General features: G+C 41.2%; 1 protein-coding gene across 1 annotated transcript in view; it reads left to right on the plus strand.

The window, feature by feature from the left end:
* The first annotated feature begins 7,322 nt into the window (after positions 1-7,322).
* CNTN3 (contactin 3) overlaps positions 7,323-17,098 on the plus strand; it is a 411,452-nt gene continuing 401,676 nt past the window's right edge. The window contains exon 1 of the mRNA XM_061618591.1: positions 7,323-7,409. The gene's annotated coding sequence lies outside the window, so the exon portion shown is untranslated. The remainder of the gene's footprint in view (positions 7,410-17,098) is intronic.

Below are 17,098 nucleotides of genomic sequence, written 5' to 3' on the forward strand. Positions count from 1 at the left end.
AAATAATAACAATGATGTAGGCCTCCTTTCATACTACTGTGTAACACACAGCTACTGGTGTTTGACTTGTGGGTGCTTCAGCATCAAGGACATGGCTAGCAGGCATGATTCCACTCCCCCTTACATGTTTGCTGAAAATATGAGATGAGGTTGTCTCCATGCCCCCTCTCTTTAAGATAGACTTTGCCAGCTTGGTGCCCCTCAGATGTTTTGGACTGCAGCTCCCATTGGCCCCAGCCAGCACAGCTCTGAAAGTAGCCAATGTTGTGCCCTCCATATGTTGTTGGACTACAACTCCCTTTATCCCTGACTATTGGCCATGCTGGTTGAGGCTGATGGACGTTGCAGTCCAACAACATCTGGAGGCCAGGGCTACCCCTGAACTACAGGTTTATTGTGAGGATCAAACAGAATAATTCCAGTTATATTGTCCTCTTCCTATGAAGGGAGAGATACTAATGCAATGCAAATAATAATACCTGAAGGATTGCCTTTTCCCACAGGACCCGGCAAATTCACCAAGATGTCCATCAGACACCTTGTCTGAGTATCCTGCCATCTGAGTTTAGGTAGGCGTTTGCTTGCTGATTGCCTTTTCAGTAGTTGCACCAAGCTGTGGAACTCCTTCCCCAGGCAATCAGTTCATTTAATGTCACTGAGATAATATCTTTTAAGCATCAGGTGAAGTCTGTCCTGTTCTCCCAAGTTTTGAAGAGCATGAAACCATGTTGTTACCTTATACCATTCTTTTAGTTTGAACTGCTTTTATTGTTGACTGCTCTTTTTATTTTTATTTGCTGCATTTGTTGTTTTTAATGTATTATTGTTCACATGTATTGTGTTGTTTTGCTTTTGCCACCTTGAGACATTGCCAAGAAAGTAGGATATAAATTGCAAAAAATGAATAAATAAAATATTACTACAGCACAATTTCCATTAATTCTGTGGACAAACAAGTGATCATCTATATTCTGCTACATGTAATAGACCATACAACAGATGAAGAAGTCTCAGGTTCTGCTAGAAGGAAGCATTTGATCTGTTCATGTTACTGAGATTTATTAAGACCTAAACTCTTTAAAACAGCAGTTGTTATAATGAAATCTTCTGGTGTACCTTAATTACTACAGTACTTGCTAAAATACTATACTGTGAACATTGGAATTTGACTCTATAAAAATCTTAATTCAGCTCCCACACTGAAGAGTCACTCATGAACTTGGCACTTTTTCTCCTGGGCTTGCAGCCCAGAAATTGGTTGGAGCTTTTATTTAATCCCCAAAGTCTGAACTCTGTGTGTGTGTGTGCATGCATTTGTGTATGCATATGGATGCAAATCTCTGTATGATTTTCAGTTTTTTGGTTTACTCTGTTTTTTAACAAGTGATAAGCTGAAGAATGAGAGCTCAAACAGGCAGTCTTCTCACTGCATGATGAAATGTTTTCTGTCTTGGTATGTAACTTCCATTTATTCCATTGCCAAGTCAGGAGGTTTATTTACTGGGCTGGTAAATGCTATGAAAGCTAAGATGGTTGTGGCTACCAGACTTGCAATTGCATTAAATCCCTCCCAAGGCTAATCAGCTTTTCTCAGAACACGCAAGGCAAAGTGCAGCTACAACCACCTTATTTTCCACACAGCTTGAATTTAACTTTGTATTTTCCAGAAGGGTCAAGCTCTCTCCCTGTTTTTTTTTTAAATTGTCTTCTCCGCTTCCATATATCTCTTCAACCTGCTCCAAATAAATATTCTCTCACTATAAGTACCAACCCAGGAAATATAACACCGTACTACCACTCTTTGGTAATAAGCGGTAGCTATGCAAGTGGAAACAAAGACATACCTGCTCCCATTTGCCAAGTTATAGGATGCCTTGTGACCCAAGGAGTACGATATGAAAATGAAAAGGTGTGTGTGCGCACGTGCTGTGCCTTTTCATCATTTAGAAGTTTTTGATTTGTGGTTTGTTGGTCCACACTTTGAAAATATATGGACCTTCCATCATGCCATGACTGCAAGAAGGTAACACTACAGATGGAAAACATAACTATTTATCTTTTAGATTTGTATCCTGCTTTTTAGAAGAATATCCTCATAAAGCAGCCAACATAGAACGCAAACTAAACAACAACCAAGAAACAATGCATGAACACTATTTCAAACTTATTAAAACACCCCAAATCCTTAACAAATAGTCAGCCCAGCATAATTATACAACACAATAACAGCCCCACCATTCCATAGTCCAATTAAAATCAATCCATAAAAGCATCAGAGAACAGAAAAGTCTTCAGAGCCAGTTTAAAAATATATTTGAGTTTGGGGGAGGAATCTAGGTGGCCTTAACAAGTATTTAAAACTCTTTAATACTACCATGGGTATAATCTTGTTCATAAAAAGTGATATTTTCATTACAAAGACAATAGAGAGAGGCAAAACAAATACATCATAGGCAGAGTTTGAATTTGGCAGACATGATATTTGACACATTTGATGGAGGCTTACTGCCAAATTTGGGTGAAACATTTATAAAATGTTTGGGAGAAATCAAAACAATTTCCATGAAATTAGCAGCATTTCTTGGGGGGGGGGAGTGCATATCTCCAGGCACCATGTTTGATGGGCTGAATGGAAGTTGCAGGAGCAGGGGCAGCTGGCGAGGTAGTTTGGGTGATTCCTTTACTATGTTCTCAGCTTGCAACTCCATCCCACACAGTGCCACTGCAAAGCTACCCAAAATATGTCCATCAGATAATGTAGGAATGACATGATACAGTGGATTAGCATGGGGTTGACATGACTATTTCTGTATTTGCCATACTACTAGATTCACTCCTTCCACATGCTCAAGTTACTTTACCAATGTGGCCAAGAGAATATATTCACATTCACATACACATATGATCTATACTCTCACATTGAATATGTAAATGTATTGCCTTCAAGTTGATCCCGACATATGGTGACCCTATGAATAGGGATTTCATGGTAAGTGGTATTCAGAGCCTGCTCAGCTTGCCACAGCTGCACAAGCCAGCCCCTTCCTTGTCCGCAACTGCCAGCTGGGGAGCAACTGGGCTCCTTGGGACTGTGCAGCTTGCCCACGGCTGCACAGGTGGCAGGACACATAACCCCTGAGCCACTCACTGTAGGGTGCTTTTAGCTGGCCCTTGACATCCAGGAGACACAAGCAGGGATTTAAACTCACAGACTCTGGAATCCCATCCAGGCCGAAGCCAATAATGAGAAATCATGGGTTAATAACTGAAGTAGTGAACATTTGGTAGATTGTGCTGCTTCTCTTCAAGTTTACATCCTCTGTTTAGGGATGCAAAATGAACCTGGAGCTGATATACTGCACACTGGTGGCTGCAGCAAGCCAGGCAGATTGGTTTCTATAACTATGCACTGTAAAAGGATGCAAGAGTTCCTTTCAACTCCCTGGCTTTAGCCCAAGCCAAAGACTTCTTAAAGCAGGCAAGCTGTTGTGTGACTGCTGAAATGGAAGATTATTTATTTAAAGCAGAGCCTCTTCTTCCCCTGCTTCCACCCCCAGCCCAGCACTCAGAGAGCAATTGGTGCTAAAGGGAAGGATGGCAAAGCTCAGTGTCTTCAAACTGAAATGCAAGCCAAGGAGTAGCGAAATGCCCTGCAGCTCATCCCAGTCTGTGAATGACCATAAATAACTGGCTAAGGGGATGTTATTGAAAGGTGAGAGAAGGAAGTAGGACAGGTTGGCTCTCTTTGGAAGTTTTTACTCCCAACATTAGTCTGAAGAGATTGCTCTGGATGCAGAGAAACCCCTTTCCTCTAGCTATAGCACCCCTGGGAGCGCACGTGACCTGTAGCATGTGCTGCAAGGATGTGCACAGAGGAGAGGAAGGGGCAAAGGATGAGACAAGTTCCTTTGGCAGAAGCTGAGTGGGCAGCTGCTCTTTAGCCAAATAAGTGGTCAACTAGATTACCCTGTCAAGATTCTTTTTAAAATCCATCCATCCATCCATCCAACCATCCATCCATCCATCCATCCATCCATCCATCCATCCATCCATCCATCCATCCATCCATCCATCCATCCATCCATCCATCCATCCATCCATCCATCCATCCATCCAATCTAGGAACACAGCAGTGCATCAGCTTAATGGACTACTGGTGTTATCTGGGAAATAACAGACATCTATTTTATCTTCGGGGGGGTTGGGGTGGAGTGATTATCAGGTATAAGTGTCATTTGGTTGGCCTCATAATGGTAGTGCCTTAATATGGATTAGGAAATTCCTATATAAGAGACTTTTGATATTCCCACTGGAATCAACTAAAGTTGCAATGCTATCCACATTGAAACCAGAATGGCTGGCCTCTGTTTAAGCATGTTTAGGACTGTACTTTTAAGAATGGTTAGGAATGCAGCCTCGTTGGACAGTATCCCCAGAATTTCCTTCATCACTTGGTTAATTCCAGATACTAGGAAAATAAGTGGCTATAGGTCAAAGGATGTTATCACTATGAGGCAGGCTTTCCTCCTACACCCATGAAGCACCTTTAGCAATTAAGCATCTATTCCATACCTTGGAAGGCTGAGCCTCTAGCATTGGAAATTTGGATCCAGCCCAACAATGCAAGCCAGTGCAGGTCTACTACAAATACAGTGCCTTGCAAAAGTAATCAGATCCCTGACCAATGCTCTGATATTACTGAATTACAAATGGTACATTGTAATTTAGTTCTGTATGATGTTTTATTTTGAAACACTGAAACTCAATATCAATTACTGTAAAGTGACATTGATTTTATGTTGGGAAATGTTTGTATGAAACATAAAAAACTGAAACATGTTGCTTGCATAAGTATTCAACCCCTGTGCTATGGAAGCTCCCAGTTTACACAGATGAAAGAAATTGCTCTATCGAGGACACAGTTACCTTACCATTGGCCTCCACCTGTGAACCATTAAAGTTGCTGTCACATTGTCAGAATAAAAACCCCACCGTTGAAGGATCATTGGTCAGGCTGTGGATCTGAAGGAAAATGAAGACCAAAGAGCATTCTAGAGAAGTGAGCAATAATGTAATACAAATGCATAGGTTAGGAAAAGGGTACAAAATAATATCCAAGTGTTTGGATATCCCAGTGAGCACAGCTGGATCAATAATCAGGAAGTGGAAGCTGTATCACACTACCCAGGAAATGCCAAGAAAAGGCTGGCCCTCACAACTCAGCTCTCGAACAAGAAGGAGACTTGTGAGAGAAGCCACAGAGAGGCCAATGATCCCTTTGAAAGTGCTACAGGGTTCAGTGGCTGGAAGTGGAGTAATGGTGAACCAGTCAACCATATCAAGAGCTCTGCATAACACTGGCCTGTATGGGAGGGAGGGTGGCAAGAAAGAAGCCGTTACTCAAAAACTACCATCTGAAAGCACGTCTGGAGTTTGCCAGAAAGCATGAGAGTGCCCCAGCTACAATGTGGGAAAAGGGTTTGTGGTCAGATGAGACCAAGATAAGAGCTTTTTGGCCAAAACTCAAAGCTCTATGTGTGGCACAAACCTAACACTGCCCATGCCTCAAAACACGCCATCCCTACAGTGAAGTATGGTGGTGGCAGCATCATGCTGTGGGGATGCTTCTCATTAGCAGGGAGTGGGCATCTTGTTAAAATTGAAGGAAGAAAGGATGGAGCCAAATACAGGGAACCTGATTCAGTCCACTAAAAAACTGAAGCTTGGGAGGAAATCCACTTTTCAGTACGACAATGATCCTAAGCACTAGGCCAAAGCATTGGAGTGGCTCAAGGACAAAAGGGTGAATGTTCTACAATGACCCAGTCAAAGTCCTGATCTCAATCCCAATGAGAATCTGTGGTGCTCTTTGAAAACTGCAGTCCACACGCGACATCCAACCAACCTGAATGACCTGGAGCGAATCTGCCAAGAACAAATGGAAATGGACTGCCTTCAAGTCGATCCCGACTTATGCATAGGGATTTCATGGTAAGCGGTATTCAGAGGGGGTTTACCATTGCCTCTCTCTGAGGCTAGTCCTCCCCAGCTGGCCAGGGCCTGCTCAGCTTGCCACAGCTCCACAAGCCAGCCCCTTCCTTGTCCGCAACTGCTAGCTGGGGGGCAACTGGGCTCCTTAGGACTATGCAGCTTGCCCACGGCTGCACAGGTAGCAGGGCATGTAACCCCTGAGCCACGCACTGTGGGGTGATCTTTACTGGCCCTTGACACCCAGGAAACACGAGTGGGGACTCTGGACTCCCAGCCAGGCTCTCCTTCCCACTGTGCTATCTCTCCGACACTGTGTGCAAAGCTGGTATATACCTATCATACCTACCCCAAAAGACTTAAAGCTGTTATTGCAATGAAAGGTGGCTCTACCAAATATTACTGTGTGGGGTTAAATACTTATGCAAATAACTTCTTTCAGTTTTTTATGTTTCTTGCAAACATTTCCCAACAAAACCAATGTCACCTTACAATAATTGATTTTGAGTTTTAGTGTTTCAAAATAAAATATCATACAGAACGAAATTACAATGCACTATTAGTAATGCAGTAATGTGAGAGCATTGGTCAGGTGTCTGATTTCTTTCGCAAGGCACTGTATGTCCCAAAGGGATTTAGTCCCTGGTTAAGTGTGTCCAGGATTACAGCCTGAGTTGCAAAACTGGACCCCTGCAGAAAGGCACTTTTCACATGCTCATCCCCCGCCTCTCAATATACACATCATCTCTTCTGTATATGAAGTCCATAAGGGGGAAGGGGGGCCAGTATGTGAAAAGTGCCTGTCCACAGGAGGCCCACCGAATACGGGAGAGCAAGCGTCCGAGGAGCGGGGGGAGGGAGCGCCTTCTGGTGCCACCTGGGTTTCGAATGGCCTTTGCCAAAACCGAATACAAATAAATAAAAACCAGCCTTCACTTCACAAAGAGCCTCTACTGCTTTGCCCTTGAGAGAGGGTGAGACCCGCGTTCGCGAGAAACGGCTTCTTGCCCCCCTTGTTTTGCAAGGTGACATGGCCTTGGGGCGGGGAGAGGGGCACACGCTGAAGTGACTGCTAAAGGGCGGGAGAAAATGAGTGAGAGCGCGCGTGTATGCAATATATGTGGGGTGGTGCGCGCGCGTCCGCGCGGATGTTTGTGTGCGCGTGCAAGAATTCGGCGCTGCGCGAGAGCTGCCGCTGCCTGCCCACCCGCGCGCCTTCGACGAGCCCCACGCAGTGTCCTCTTGTCTCCGCCCCTCTCCTCTCTCTCCTCTCTTTCCCATCCATCCTGATCGCTGTGTCCTCGAGCGCGGTGCTGTCAGCTCCAGAAGAGACGCTGCAGGAGGAGCTGCAGGATTATCAGCTCCAGGCTGCTTCTTGGGGGAAATAAAATAAAAAGAAGACGCGCCAACCTGGATGGCAGGTGGGTGGCGGAAGCTGGAGTAAGGCAGAGGAGAGTTTCTGTCAGGGAATTGGGGAGAGGGGGGAATGTCTAGGACGGAGGGGGGGATAAACTTTTTTTGAGGGGGGCGACCCCTACTGGGAGTCGCAGCCCGGTCTGTGTTTGGGTTCTTCGGGCCGGGGACCGGGGCTTTGTGCGTGCCTGCGAGATGATTTTTTTCAGTCTCTTCTAGGGAAGGTTTTGGAACGAAGGAGAGTTTGAGGGAGATTTGTGTGTGTGTGTGTCACGTTTTAAAACCGCCTCTATTTGCTTTCTTTAAACTTTGGGATCAAAAGTTTTTTTGGGGGAGGGGATGGGTGTATTGATGCCTGCCTTAGCTTCTTGCAGAATGTGGAAAAACGGCGAGACGTTTGCGTTTTTATTGATTTATTGTGCTTTCTGATCTTCTTGTTTAGACAGGGCGCTCCTGTTTTAGCAAGGCGCTGGGCTCGAGTTTTCCCATCGCCGCCTCGGTTTCGCCTTGGTTTTATTGCCTATCCCTACATTATTTACGAATCCACATATATACCTTTAAAAAACAACAACCATCTGTCATCTTTTCTTTTCTCTGGCATTAGCAACAACCTCCTTTTAGCTTTTCCAAGGAGAGATGAAGTCTGCAAAAATCTTGCTTTCGTGTGTGTGTGTAAAACTCCAGGGGCTGTTCTCTGAAACAGCCTCTACCCGAAAGCCTCTTGCTCCTGCTGCCTCTTCCTTTTCTCCCTTGCTGTCATTTCATTTGTAAGAATAAACACATATAAAAACGAAAATAGACAACTTCCCCCAAACTCCTGTGCTGGGTCTATGGTGCAATAAGCAGAGAGCAAACAATTGTGCACCCCTGAGAGTAAGGAACACAAACACAATGAACTGTGTCTTGTGGCGTCTTAAGGCAAAGAGATTTACAGGGCAATCCTATACATATCTAGTCAAAAGTAAGGGTTTATAGGACTGCAGCCTTCATGTATCACAAGCTTTCATGGAGTTGAGCCCACTTCATCTGATACATAATGTGTTGTCTACTTGTAAGCAATAATATACAAATGGTAGTACAGCACTGTGCTTTCACAGAGCACATGATTTCGCTCCTGTACGTGTTAATAGGAGGATGTGGGGAAGTTAGTACTGTGCAGCCAAACTAAACTGGGGAGAGGATATCAAAAAGGCAAAAATCTCAAGTTCAATGGGTCCCATCTTGTAGAAAAAAAAATGAAGGCAGAATTATCCATGTCAACCCCATGTATTATTCTGTGTGTATGTTTTTAATCTGCATTTAAACTTGCAGTATTGTATCTTGAAGTATTGTAGGTGTTTACTAAAATCTAAAAAAGAAAGAAAAAAGAACCCTGATGTTTGGAGCTAGGGAAAAATACTACCCCTTTCTCCTGTGTCTCTCTTTAGCAGCATGAGCAGTGAAAGATGCTAATGCTGCTCTGTTTGAACTGATCTATAATATTAGCTTTGACTGAATATCTTTTTTTTTTTGCTCTAACTTCTGTGAGCACTAGGGGTCAGATGCTTTCTGCAGATGATTAAAAGGGAACTTTCATTGAGTGTTGCTTTATTTTGTAAACTGAAGTGTTTGTTTTGCACAGTCCAATTAGAAGGGTCACAAAACTATAGCCTTGCTCTCTAAGACTCCCATCAAAAAGGATACTCAAGAGTAAACTTGTTTTGCTTCATATCCCCATTTTTTAAATAACAAATCAAATCAAAGATTTCTTTGTGAAACAAAATAATTCTTTCATGGCTCATACAGTTTGTCTACTCTGGGAAAGGGATTACAGCTGAATGATTGTGGTTAAAACATCAATTAATCTTACTGGATTATTTAGTTTTAGTAGGTCATCCTGCTAATCCAGAGCTGTTCTCTACAATATATTCATTAATGCTTGGTAATTTTGATTTTGATTGTATTTGCCCGTCCATTTCTCTGTGTTAGATACAGTGTCAGGTACTGTGATTTACTGAATTTATCACTCTTGGATCTTTTGTGGCTTCATTTGATAGGGTGGTTCTGAGCCACTCATGCGTTCCTGGATTGGGCCACAGCTGGTTTTCTATGACTTTTAGGCTGCAGACTGCAATCTTTTACTAATTTACATGGGAGTAAATCCCATTAAACTAAATAGACATAATTCTGGGTAGACGTGTACAGGATTGCACTATTTTTTTCTTATGAATTGATTTTACCATAGGCACATAATTACATTTGACTTTCTTCCAAAATCATACAATGCATACTTTTCATTTAAAAAGTCCCAAATTCAGTCCCTGAAAAGGATTTCAGATAGTATGGTTGGGGGGAAAAACCCCTCAACCCTATATCTTGGACAGCCACTGTCTGTCAAGAGAAGACAGCACTGGACTGTTTGAACCAAAGATCTGATTTTGTACATGGCTGCTTCTTGTGTACACAGATGGTCAGAAAGACCAATTGATACTTTTTTTTTTGCTTTCAACTAAGTTTATAGTTTAATCCTTTTCAACAGCATGCGGTAATACTGCCAAATGCAGCACAGGCTGCGTTATCCAATTTTGATGGTTATGGCTGAAGTTTTATAGGCACCCTGGAAATTTGTTGTAAAAGAAATTTGATTTCTGAGTGAGATGCTTGCATGCAGAGTTTCAAATGAGGGTGACTTTTTTAATAGGACAAAGCTATAAACCAGAAATCAAGATTTATAACCGAGGTTCTATCTACTTTTATGGCACAGCAAATAACATTTCTGACATGCATGCACAGGTGTGGAAATGTATTCATTATAAGCGAAGCTTGGTTGCAAAGGCACTTGAAACAGATGATATAAAAGAGTGTTTGACAAAATTATTTAATAGAGGGTTGTAATATTAACTTTTAAAATGCTGGTAAATACTGGGTCTTTAAAAGGTTCCACTTCCTGATGGTCCTGATCACAACTAGATTTTGCATTTTGTCTTGAGGGAAAATTATGTGCATGCTTTGGCTTTTCCAGCCTAGATCTGCTGAGATCTAAACATTATATGATATTTTCACTGGGTATTATGCCTTTATATGGCACAAACTGTGTGTATCCTGTCATCATGCAGAATTGGGCAAAGGAATCCCTGTGGGTTATAAATACAATAACTTCACTGTTTCTTCAAGAATTCAGCATCTACATATTTATTTGCTTTTTACTAGTGCAAGATTCTGAACAGAGTATCCCGTACTGTAGTCAAGGGCAGCTTCAGTGTTGGGTGTTGCTCTTTGCCTCTTCCCATGATTAGCAGATGAATAAATTCAGTGGTAGCTGGTGGCTCCATGTCAGTGGGGCAGTCAAATTTCCTCCAAGTTTTAGTCTGAACTTTCAAGGAACTGCCCAAGGTGCTGTTACCTATTTCCAAAATAGATTCAGCACCTTGGACAGCTCCTTGAAAGTTTGCACCAAACCCTTGAGCACATTCCACTGCCCCACTGACATGGAGCCATCAGCTACCACTGAATAAATTATATACAATATGCAACTGTCATCTAAGCTTTTTAGAGTTCATAATTTTTATTGCCAATTATAGGCAGGTCAGTGCATAATCCTGGAAAAGATCCAGTAGATTTATACTGTCAGATCCCAATCCAAGATTGGTGTCTGACTTTAGTTTTAATATTTTGACCAGTTACTAATAAACACCTTTCATTCTCTTATCAAGGAAAGTCTAAGTGCAATAACCATTTTTTTGGGAAAGACAGTAGTGCTAAACTTTATAATCAGTATTGTGCTAATCTGGCATGTATGAAAAGAAAATGATGTATCAGACAAATGCTAGTACATATGTGTTTTCCATGTTCCTAGCTTCCATGGGGGGCTAGTATACATGTGTTTGGAACAGCTGTCGTATCTTTCATCATTACTTTGCATTATTGCTTTGATATGAAATGAGTATGTATCAACATTGCATGCATGGGTGTGTGATCTTTTCTATCTTTATAGCCCAGGGGGACCCACTCCTGAGAACTCTTTTACTGGTCATCACCCAGATGATGATAGATTACAACTCCCATCATCCTTGATCATTGGCCATGCTGAACTTTATTTATTATCTCTGCCAGACTTAAGGTTAATCGGAGTAAAATTAAAATTGAGTCAACTCTTCCCAGTGATGACACTTGATGGCACTCTCAGCAAGAATATCACTGTATCTAACCAATTATGCAGGGTAATCATCATGTTTGCCATGACAGCTTTTGAGCCTGGTACTGCATGCATAGATAGTTGTTGGAAGGATTTATTGGTGGAAGATAGTAGCTTGACCACCTCTCTACATATTGCCTTTATCTATTCTCTCTCTCTCATTTCAAAAATACCAACAACATAAATGATAAAAATTTTAGAAGAAATATTATGCACGAGACAATTGTTTAAATTGTATGTTATATCCTAGTATTTATTTTATACATTTTTACACTGCCATTCAACCAAAAGGTAAAAAAACCACACAGAAACACCCCAAATCATTAAAATAGGCAATTAATACTGCTGATTACTAAGAACACATTTTTTTTTAAGTCTGGGTGGTAAAGAAGAAGGTATTTGCCTGGTGCTAAAAAGATACAAAAATAGGCATCAGGCAAGCATGTCTGCTTCATCTTATGAATTGCCAAGTATATGTGATTGCCATACCCCGAATGTACTTGGGGAAAATCCATGTCTTTGTAGACTGACTAAGCCCTGGCTACACAATCCACATTACTATGATTCTTCAAATCAATAAGATAACATATTTAAATATTCCTTTGCATGCTTTGGCTGACAGTAAAGTTATGAAGTTGTTCCAAGAAATGAACAGAATATGCAAACAGCTCTACTGAAAGTTCTGATTTAAATTTTTGAAATTTGGTATGTGTGAGTGTATTTGGGGGTCATTGAAATTAGGCTTTGTGAGGCAGAAAAAAGTGACAACTTTTTTTCTCCTGTAAACTATTTTAATTTTATTTTTTGCCAGCAGCAACATCAGGCTCTTGTTGGCAGCCGCAGTCACAGTGGCTCATTTACCCTTTGGGATTCCATTCCCTTAAATATTAGATGGGTGCCATCTCTGTTGTCTTTTCAGTGCCTTCTTCTTTCAACAAGCCTTTTAAGTAGAGACCTTATCCCACTCTGCATCTGTGTTGGAAATACTTTTTAAGATGTTTTTAACACCTTTTATAAAAAGATGTCCCCCTCTAGGATGCACACCTTAACGTGGTGAGGGGGTTTGAGAGTGTTGAAGAAGCTAAGAGCAATGCCGTCAGGAGTCTAGACCAAGAGGCTAGACTCCTAGCAGGGGCATCCAAGATGAAATGGTCAGGCTGAAACACCAGACTAAGATGCATCCAAACTCAGAGGAAGGCAATGGTAAACCACCTCTGAATAGATCTTACCACGAAAACCCTAAGAACAGAGTATCCCAAATGCAACATGAGATAGTGTTGGAAGATGAGACGGCCAGGTCAGAAGGCACTGACCGAGCTACTGGGGAAGAACAAAGGACAAGTACGAGTAGCACTGTGACTAATGATGCAGTTGGGTCAAAGCTGAAAGGAAGCCCAGAGGCTGATGCGCACAGATGCGAAAGGAGAGTCTGGAGTTGTATGATGCACACAATAGGAACATGGAATGTGAGCAGCATGAACCAGGGAAAGTTAGAAAGTGTCAAGCAAGAAATGGAACGCATCAACATTACAATACTTAGTGTGAGGGAACTAAAATGGACAGGAATGGGACATTTTCAATCAGGCAACTACAAAATATTTTATGCAGGAAATGAGAAATTAAGAAGAAATGAGGTTGCTTTAATAGCGAGAAGTGATGTAGCAAAAGCAATTAGGAGCTACAATGCAAGGTCTGAGCGAGTGATATCAATGAGATTAAATGGGAAACGTATCAACATAACCATCATCCAAGTCTATGCTCCGACGGCAAACACAGAAGAAGAGGAATTGGAGAGATTTTACGCAGAAGCACAGGAAGAAATTGATCACACACCATAACAAGATGTGCTGATAATCATGGGGGATTGGAATGCAAAAGTAGGGAACGGAGAAGAATTAGGGATTGTGGGGAAATGCGGCCTAGGAGACAGAAATGAAGCAGGAGAAAGACTTATTGAATTCTATGACGCCAATAATTTGTTTCTTGCAAACACATTTTTTGAGCAGCTGAAAAGACGACTGTACAAATGGATGTCACCAAATGGTCAATATAGGAATCAAATTGATTATTTAATTGGTAGCAGAAGATGGAGAAGTTCCATACTTTCTGTGAAAACAAGACCAGGAGCAGACTGCGGTACAGATCATGAACTGGTCGTATTGAAAATCAAAGTAAAGGTAAAGAAGACCAACAAAGCAATCATAATGCCAAAATACAATTTAAATAACATCCCAGAAGCATATAAAGATCAAATAAGGAACAGGTTTGAGGCTTTAAACTTAGTTGACAGAGAACCAGAAGAACTATGGAATGGAGTCAGAGACGTTATCAGGGAAGAATGCAAAAAGACAATACCTGTAGTTAAAAAGAGAGAAAGACCTCAATGGATGACTGAATAAACTCTTAAAATGGTTAAAGAGAGAAGGAAAGCAAACACAAAAGGAGATAGAAACACAGAACCCTAAATACAACAATACAGCGACTAGTACATAGGGACAAAGAGAACTATTACAGATATAGAACTAGTATAGAAATAGAAGAGGACAACAAACAGGGTAGAACAAGAGCCCTGTTCCAAAAGGTTAGAGCAGCCTTTCCCAACCAGTGTGCCTCCACATGTTGTTGGACCACAACTCACATCAGCCTCAGCCAGCATTGCCAATGGTCAGGAAAGATGGAAGTTGTGGTGCAACAACATCTGGAGGCATTCTGGTTGGGAAAGGCTGGATTAGAGAAATGAAAGGGAAATTTAAACCAAGAGTAGGGATGTTGAATAATCAACAGGGGAACACACTGACTGACCGAGATGAAATGAAGATGGAAGCAATACACTGAAGAACTATATAAAAGAGATGACAGGATGACAGATTCATTCACGGAGGAACTGTATGATGAAGAACCAGAAATTTTAGAATGTGAGGTAAAAGCTGCTCTTAAAATTCCTGGAAGAAACAAATCACCAGGAATAGATGGCATACCAAGAGAGTTGCTACAAGCTACTGAGACTGAATCTGTCCAAATATTGACAAAAATTTGTCAAGAAATATGTAAAACTAAACAATGTCCCACAGACTGGAAGCGTTCCATATACATCCCAATTCCAAAGAAAGGAGATCCCAGGGAATGCAGTAATTATTGAAATATTTATATTTATAGATTACAGCAAAGCCTTTGACTGTGTAGATCATGAAAAACTATGGAATGCTTTAAAAGAAATGGGGGTGCCACAGCATCTGACTGCCCTGATGCGCAAGCTATACTGTGGACAAGAGGCTACTATAAGGAGAGAATACAGAGAAACCGATTGGTTCCCCATCGGAAAGGGTATGAGACAGGGGTGTATCTTATCACCCTATTTGTTTAATCTATACACAGAACATATCATATGGAAACCAGGACTGGACCAAGATGAAGGAGGTGTGAAAATTGGAGGGAGAAATAGCAATCATTTAATATATGCAGACAATATCATACTACTAGCAGAAACTAGTAATGATTTGAAACGAATGCTGATGATTGTTAAAGAGGAAAGCACAAAAGCAAGACTATAGCTGAGCGTCAAGAAGTCTAAAGTAATGACAGCAGAGGATTTATGTAACTTTAAAGTTGACAACGAGGACATTGAACTTGTCAAGGATTATCAATACCTCAGTACAGTCATTAACCAAAATGGTGAGAATAGTCAAGAAATTAGAAGAAGGCTAGGACTGGGGAGGGCAGTTATGAGAGGACTAGAAAAGGTCCTCAAATGCAAAGATGTATCACTGAACACTAAAATCAGGATCATTCTGACCATGGTATTCCTGATCTCTATGTATGGATGTGAAACTTGGTCAGCGGAAAAAGTGGATAAGAGAAAAATCAAGTCATTTGAAATGTGGTGTTGGAGGAGAGCTTTACAGATACTATGGACCATGAAAAAGACAAATAATTGGGTGTTAGAACAAATTGAACCAGAACGATCATTAGAAGCTAAAATGATGAATCTGAGGTTATCATACTTTGGACACATAATGAGAAGACATGATTCACTAGAAAAGACAATAATGCTGGGAAAACAGAAGGGAATAGAAAAAGGGGAAGGCCAAACAAGAGATGGATTGATTCCATCAAGGAAGCCGCAGACCTGAATTTAACAAGATCTGAACAGGGTGTTTTATAACAGATGCTATTGGAGCTCACTGATTCATAGGGTCACCATAAGTCGTAATTGACTCGAAGGCACAAAAAGTTAGCCATATTCATTCATTTCAGTTGGTCTACTCTGAGTAGGACTAGCATTCAATCTACAGATAGAAAGTTCCAGACCGCTGATCAGCTCCCTTCTGTGGAATTCTTCTTTCTACTGATGGCTAGGCTGACTGATGAAGTTGCTCCTGGCACATGATAAAATTAAAGCAGTTTCAATACCACACATGCTGTATGAACCTTTTGATTTCTAGTGCAGACAGAATGAATGAAGCCATCTCCCATACCTTTTTTTAAATAAGAAAATGAATTGATCGCAGGCGATCCTAAAGGGCTCTACACACACACAAAGACACGTTTTCATAATCCTACACATTTTCTGAATCCTAAATAATGTATATTTTTATATTGATCTGCCATGTTTATGGCTTTGTTTCATACAGATTTCACAGCAGTGCACAAAAAGTCCAAAACAAAAATATTAAGCAACTATATCAAAATAAAATTAAAAACATCAGTCAAAATGGTAAGATTAGAAACCATAAGGTACAGAATTAGCAGATATACAACTTGAGGCTTTTTGAAGAATAAAAGTTTTATGTTGCCTTAAAGACATTAGGGAGGAGTTACAGCCAAATGCTCAATGGTCAGGAATGATGTGTGTTGCGAGTCCAACATCTTAAGGACCGCAGGTTCTCTATCCTTGTTTTATATGCTTGTCTTGCAAGAAGATTCCAGAGCACTGAAGTTGCCGCTGAGGAGGCCCTGTGTTTATGGAAGGTTATTGGTTTCTGGTTTACACATGCAGCAGAATGGAACATAGGAACATATGAAATTGTCTTATTTTAAACCAGACCATCTAACTCAGTACTGTTAACTCTGACTTGCAGTGGCTCTTCAGTGTTTCAGAGCCCTGCCTGGAAATGTCAAGGACTCCACCTGGAATCTTCTGCATGCAAAAAGAAAAAAGAGGGTCTCTACTACTGAGATATAGCCCCTTCCCAAGAGAAATGAGGTGGAAGAGTCTTGATGTGATAGAATGGGCTGTTTCATTTTGGATGGTGAGTGGGGGAATTGACACTTTTGAATTTTTCTGTATGTGAAAAAATGTTCCATAATAAAAAAAGTAGGACGAGAGAGGGTGGGGTTGTTATCTTTTATATAGAACTTCGCCCTGATGTACTAGTTTTGTTGTGGTTTTGATTACATAAAGTTCAATACATTGAATACCGAATTATTTTGTAAACCACATACAGAGCAATCCACCTCAGGGGAAGCTGGCTAGAGCAAGGGTAAGTTGTGCTAGAGGAATAGAAGCTGGCATAAAGTTCTGTG

Source organism: Rhineura floridana, chromosome 3 (genome assembly GCF_030035675.1).
Source record: "Rhineura floridana isolate rRhiFlo1 chromosome 3, rRhiFlo1.hap2, whole genome shotgun sequence".
NCBI lineage: Eukaryota > Metazoa > Chordata > Lepidosauria > Squamata > Rhineuridae > Rhineura > Rhineura floridana.